Source organism: Falco punctatus (assembly GCF_963210335.1).
Source record: "Falco punctatus genome assembly, chromosome: Z".
NCBI classification, from domain to species: domain Eukaryota; kingdom Metazoa; phylum Chordata; class Aves; order Falconiformes; family Falconidae; genus Falco; species Falco punctatus.
This window is the reverse complement of record NC_137586.1, coordinates 50,952,571-50,959,532: the sequence shown is the minus strand read 5'-3', so window position 1 is coordinate 50,959,532 and position 6,962 is coordinate 50,952,571. Positions and strand designations below refer to the sequence as shown.

General features: G+C 39.5%; 1 long non-coding RNA gene across 1 annotated transcript in view; it reads right to left on the bottom strand.

Annotated features, from left to right (window-relative positions):
- LOC308056681 overlaps window positions 1–6,546 on the bottom strand; it is a 30,700-nt gene extending 24,154 nt beyond the window's left edge. Inside the window, exon 1 of the long non-coding RNA XR_013924914.1 lies at window positions 1,361–6,546. This is a non-coding gene — a long non-coding RNA (uncharacterized lncRNA). The remainder of the gene's footprint in view (window positions 1–1,360) is intronic.
- Between the last annotated feature and the right edge of the window lie 416 nt (window positions 6,547–6,962).

The window sequence follows — 6,962 nt, the reverse complement described above, 5'->3', positions numbered from 1 at the left end:
CAAGAGCTGAGGGCTACGTAACTAAAATACATAGACTCAAAATAAAAAAAAAAGCTTCACAGAGCTATCATTTCTCTTTAGAAAATGTGTGGCAGGTAAAATGAACAAGGAAGAGCCTCAACAGTGAGTTCTGCAGTATGGTCTTTCAGTTCATCAAAAAGCATGTGCTTGACACAGGTTTCCCCTCTTTTTACAAGGCAAGAGCAAGAGAAAGTCTGATTCCCTGAGCTTAGCTGATCCAGAGAATGCAGCAATGTTTTTGTTCTTGCAGCTGGGAGAATGTTACCATCACTTGCTCCCTGAAAGTGCACTTAGTGAGAAGCACTGTAACATTTAGGAAATGTCTTTTTTTCTGAGTTTTGATTGTTTATATTACTTCAGAGCTATCTGTCATCTTGCTAAGTGATTTCATCTGAGAAACTTGCAACAAGTTAAAGTTAAGTGTCAAAGAATGCAAACAATAAGACAGACAGTGTAGAAATTTAATATTTACTCAGTGTTTTAAAATAGAACTTCTGTTCCAACATACACAGGGTTCAGATGCCACAGAAAAGGCAGAGCCCTCATCTGAGAATCAGCACACCATGCAGCTGTTCTACCCTGTGTCTTTGCCCCTTCTGCTTTTCAGATATAACGAGATTTCACAAGCAATTGCGGTTTCAGGTTAATTTACACATTGCCTTACACTTGTTAGAGTCATTTTTTTTTTTTTTTCTGGAATATTATTGAGACGAAAGATAACTGGAGGATGTGTGTAACATCAAACACTTGCAGATTTGTGTAAAGTTAAACAGTTTCTTGTTTATATTTCCCATGACTGACTGACAGAATTTGGAAACAGGCCCAAATCAATACAGTTAAATAGATGTGTTGTGTAAATATGGCCACATCCCAAAGAGAAGCATTAAGAAGCATTGGACACTAGGCTTTTGCTGATGTTTTGTATATCAGTACATCCTGTAGAAAGAAAAGATAATTATACGTGTGGCCATGTTTATGGCTTGTTTTTCAGAAATGAGAATACTAACACCTACAAGGTTTCTCGTTAATCTACTGGAATACATATTTAGACCTTTGCTTTTAGGCTTTCATTATTCAAAATCTTGGCTACAGGTATTCAGACACTGTTTTCTAAATCCATGCCTTTAGGTTGATTTAAAGAATCAGTCACCAATATTCGAGTGAGCGGAGGTTATCTTTATTCGGCAGCGCTGGGTGCATGGGGGATCGCTCCACCAAAGTCATGCACACCAAGGGGACTTTTCAGTCCCCCCTTTATACAAGCTGCTCATACCTATTCATTAACTTTCCAGGAAATTGTTTACATATTCATTACAATTCTGAGAATTCATTTACGTACCTCATGCCTGCGCAATGTCCTTGAGGAGTTGTCTCTACGCAGACTCTGTTCCTTAGCGGCCAAGTTTAAAGCCTCCATCTTCACCATGTTGCATGTACGACAGGAATCTAAGACCAAATGTCCCTTCTAAAGATAACCAACCCAAGGACTTAGCAGTCTGTGCATCCGTCATGTGGCAATAAGGGTCCTTGGACATTTCCTGACTTTTAGCTAAACATAGGTGCATCATCCTTTAGATAAGTGGTACAGCATTCACTATTCAAGGTTCCAGGCTGCAGTTCAGAATAAGGACAGGCCAAAGCCTGCACCACGGACTCCAGGCAGTCCCACAGGCACTGGTGTTTGTGTTTCTCTGGGAGCTGAGGTTCCTACACGCTACTTGGGACAGCTGGTTCTCAAAGGAATGGCCATTCAGAAGATAAATCAAACATGAGCTTGAAAGAAAAGCTTGAGGGGAAAGGGGGTAGCTTATGACTAATCTTATTCAGCCAGTTTATAGGCATGTCTCTTTCCCAAGATACTGAGCCTTCAGTCCTTTCCTGGTGGCAGTAATTATTCAAGAAGCTTAGTTTGCACCTGCTAAACCCCTGTACCTATCATTTACTCATGCTGGCTTCCTCCCATGTATTCCTTGAGTTCTAAGTGTTTTCTGCATGACTGAGTCCTCTGCTGTCTCTCACCTATTAGGGACCTGTCTTCTGTCATGATACTGTTAAGTAATAGTTATCAGGCATGTTGTAAAGGTGCCAATGATAAGGAAAGGCTGCCTGGGGCTCATGTTGTGAACAGTTCACCTGTGGCACCCATAACAGTCTATCTCACATGACCATATATGCTAGAATTAAAGCTCCTGGGTAGTCCTAATCCTGTGCCAAGAACTAGGTTATCATGAGACCCAGCAGCACCAGCAGCCACATCCAGTCCACCAACATTCAAATGAAATCCAGTGGAAGCCCCTGTCACCTGCCTTTAAACTCCCAGAGCTCTTCCCTTTGCCCCCCCCACCCCCCCACTCCCATGTTTTCTGGTGTCCAACCTTTGTGAACATTTTGATGGATGGCTCATAGGAAGATTGGCTTAAATAACTAAATTTTCAGCCTAACTAAATAATCCACTTCAGGGGTCTTGGGACATTTTGGACTTTGGTTCTGCATAACATTTTAGCCCTGGGGAGGCACACAATGCTTTCTAAATATGAAAAGGTAGAAAACCAAATGGCAGCAGACAGTCATCTGAGTAATTCTGAGGTTTTGTGCTGGGTCAAGATGGGAACGAAACCTGAAACCGCTATCACGACTTGCATGCCAGCCGCTCTTCATTTTTCTATTAATTGTGTTTGTTCCAGTAATGACTAAAGAGTAAACAAGAACAGGGTCTCACTTATCATTGTACAAAGTTAAATATGTATAAATGAGTATTGTCACTTCTTTTAGTGCTTCAAATCTAAAGTGCTCTGAGGTACATGTTGTCCTGCTTGCAGACAGCCAGTCAGTAAGATGTACAAGTATTTGGTGACATGCAAAACTGCCATTCTGGTAACATTTTACCTCTTAAACATGGAGTGCACCCCCAGTAAGTTTGCAGGCAACACAAGGCTGGGTGGGAGTGTTGATTTGCTTGAGGGCAGGCAGGCTCTGCAGAGGGATCTGGAAAGGCTGGACTGATGGGCTGAGGCCAACGGTATGAGGTTCAACAAGTAGAAGTGCTGGGTCCTGCACTTGGGTCAGAACAACCCCACACAGCGCTGCAGGCTCGGGGAACAGTGGCTGGAAAGCGCCCGGTGGGAGAGACCTGGGGGTGCTGGTCAACACCCAGCTGAACATGAGCCAGCAGTGTGCCCAGGTGGCCAAGAAGCCCAACAGCATCCTGGCTTGTACCAGAAACGGTGTGGCCAGCAGGGCTAGGGAAGTGATGGTCCCCCTGTGCTTGGCACTGGTGAGGCCGCACCTCAAATCCTGTGTTCACTTTCTGGCCCCTCACTGCAAGAAAGACACCGAGGTGCTGGAGTGTGTCCAGAGAAGGGCAACGGAGCTGGTGAAGGGTCTGGAGAACAAGTCTTATGAGGAGCAGCTGGGCGAACTGGGGTTGTTCAGTCTGGAGAGGAGGAGGCTCAGGGGGGACCTTACTGCTCTCTACAGCTCCCTGAGAGGAGGCTGTGGGCAGGTGGGGGTCGGTCTCTTCTCCCAGATAACAGGTGACAGGACAAGAGGAAATGGTCTCAAGTTGTACCAGGGGAGGTTTAGATTGGATAATAGGAAAAATTTCTTCACTGAAAGGGTCATCAAGCATGGGATCAGGCTGTCCAAGGGAGGTGGTGGAATCAACATCCCTGGAGGTGTTTAGAAACACATGGATGTGGTGCTTAGAGACATAGTTTAGCGATGGATTTGTCAGTCCTGCGTTAATGGTTGGACTTCATGATCTCAAAGTTTTTTTCCAACCTTAATGATGCTGTGAGTCTATGATTAGGCTGAAGCAGCTTATCAGTGTCTAAACCTGCATATCTCCAATAAGAAAGATCTCGTTAATGTGTAAGGAAAATGATTGTGACAAACTCTAAGTGACTAGAATCACTTTATTCAACATAAATCAACATAATCCAAGTAAATCTGAAGTTTAAAAATGCTTAGCAGCACCCGGTGTGATGTGATTCTCCAGCTCCATCTTGTTCATATTAACACCTGATTGATCCTCCTGGGAAGGGTCCCTGTAACAGGAAAAAACCCACCCACTTTCTTCTGCTCAGGTAAATTTTCAGAATATGTGCTTCTGCTTCTGCTTCACCTATTAGTTTGTAGGGCTGTTGTAAACATTTGGGATGCCCATGCACATGTAGCGAGAATGGACTCACGGTGCTTGAAAAGCAAAGACAGTTGCACAGGTACAGAAATGTTGATACTGACAATGGCTGCAAGGGAACCATCTGTCCAAGGATGCCAGGTTCTAAGGGCCATTTTATTGTTGATATCACTATCAAAATACAAGTGTTGCTCCCAACTCCCCTACTATCGGATGTCTTCAGAGGAGTTTAGTGCCCTCAGTATTACTACACATAAAACTTCAAAAGGAACATGCTTTTGTCTCCCTCTGTAAATGTTTAATTACAGTCTAACAGCATAATGTCCAGTTGACAGAAGCATGCACACATCCTGATGTCTACATTTCCATTAGGTTAGAGTCTCATATTTTATGAATGCTATGTTAGAAGACATTTAAACATCTTGTATCACAGGAAGATCACTGTACAGCATATTAGGTATTTTCACAAAGATGTGCAAAAATCCACACAATTACAACAATATTTTAGTGTCTGATAATTAAAATGCAATTTTGTAACAATATAAATATATTGCTAAGGTATGAAAAATACAAAAAATCAAACTCTCAAAACTCAGTAAATAACTTCATAGAAATTGGACATACAGAAAAGATACTCCTGCATTATAAAATGTAATAAAGCACAGAAACACTTATACTGCATTTTCCTTAGACAATGTAACTCTAAGCTTTGCTGAAATACATAAGATTTTATGTATTTCGTAATGACAAGACAGGTCAAGCAAATTGTTCATATTTGGGTCACAATACAACAAATCTAACCCATTATTCAAAACACAGCAGAATGCCTACACCACCTTAACAATTCTGCTTGACAAATATTTTTAAGTGGTTTGTTTGGATGTGTGATAGTTTGTTCCATTTTAAACATTTTTAGGAGAAAACAAGTAAACTCAGCACTCCAGAGTTGAAAAGACATGTGAAAGTACTTAACAGCTCATGAACATGGGGAAAAGATGGAACTGTTCCTATAGAAAGCCACTTAGTCTCCTTTGCAACAAAATGCTTTAGCATAAATGGCATTTTATCACCAACTAATTCTATTCCTGCTCACCAAAACATCTATCCAGTTTTAAAAGAATTTAAATATGTATAAAAATTTTAAGTTTAAATGTTTTGCTCAAAGTAACTCTTCTTCTGACACAGAATTTTACATCACTTGAATGGAAATGCCATAAATCAAACAGAAGCAGATGTCTTCTTTGACTCTGGGGATTTTTTTGATAGATCACTTTTAAATTAACTTAACTTTACTCATAGAGCACTTAGTTTGATGTTACTCTACTGAAATTGATCAGTTTTGCCATCAGTTACTCATGAGGGTTAGATTTATATTTTAAATTAAAAAAAAAGAATAAAAAATATATTGCTGTTCACAGAGTACTACACTAAAAAAACAGGGTTTGTCTGATGTAGATTTCTAACTTTTAATGATGTAGATGACAATGTTTTAATCTAATTTTCACCAAAACTTAATAAGCAGCACATTTCAGATGCCAAGTAAAATCCCTAAAGTCCAAGTTATCAAAGTACTTCATAGCCCTAACAATACCCTTCTGGCATTAACGACCTAAAATGCAAATGACATCTGCTGGCTATTTTTTAATTATGCTTTTGAATTGCTTATGGCTACATTAGAGGATATATTCCAGGCTTTAATTTCTATTAATGGATTCCTGCTTTGGAAAGCATAAAAAACACTCTGTCCTATCTAGCCTCTTTATACCTAAGACAGAAAGTTCCCTTCTTTTAGATCATTTACTCAATAAAATACAACAAAGTGCTGATCTCTTGTAATATATATGGAATATCCATGTGAGTGCATAATGTGTAGTCCTCGAAGTTTTGTGAAACCACTTGTGAGCACTCAGAAGATGTGGAAGACTAATTAATTTCAGACAGCAGCTGTATTTAATGCCTTCATAGACTTCAGTGTGCTGTAATCCTTCAGGAGCAGGTTAGGTTCAGTTCAAAGGGACATTTATTGTAGTTATCTAAATGTCTTGAGATTAGACTAGACTGTAAATAACATAAAATGAGCTTTCTTACTAGGCATCTATTTATTTCTCTTTTGATCACTCGGAAACAATTCAAGTACAATCAGAGTCTGAGCCAAAACCTGGAACTGTAGAGCTATAATGTTTACACAATGTTTTGATAACGATTATTGAATTTCAGAAAGTTCTGATAGAAGCTCAGGTCTGCTTTTGTTTTACCTCTTCAGCTTTACTGAACTGACTGAAACATAAGAAGTACCGAAGGTACATAAATTTTTCCCCCAGTTTTATGGCCACTAAGAATATAACAGCTAGTCCATATTACATGAGCTCAAATATTCTGTCCCACCACCAATGTTAAGTCCTCATCTCTTTCTACACCCAGGACAAGAAAAAAAGATGATGAAGTACCTACTTCCCTATGAGTGTTTCCATTAGAAAATGTGAGACATTTTGAAAAGTAAGAAGATGTAGATGACAGCAACAATGATTTAATCCTGAAAATGGTGTGGAATGATCTCTTCAGGAGATGGTATATAAAACCAGTTATTTTAAAAAATATAGTGTTTATTTATAAAGTATTATAATTATGGTGTAAGTAATACTGTTAAATTAATTTTTCTTTTTGTGTAACCAGGAGATAGTCTCTTAAGAAGTCTTATCCTGCTTTTCCAAAAATGTCCTTGAAAAGTATATACTGACTGCAGACATAAACATTTACATGTTGCAACTCGTGGTACAGATTTTTAAAAATTCCATAAAAACAT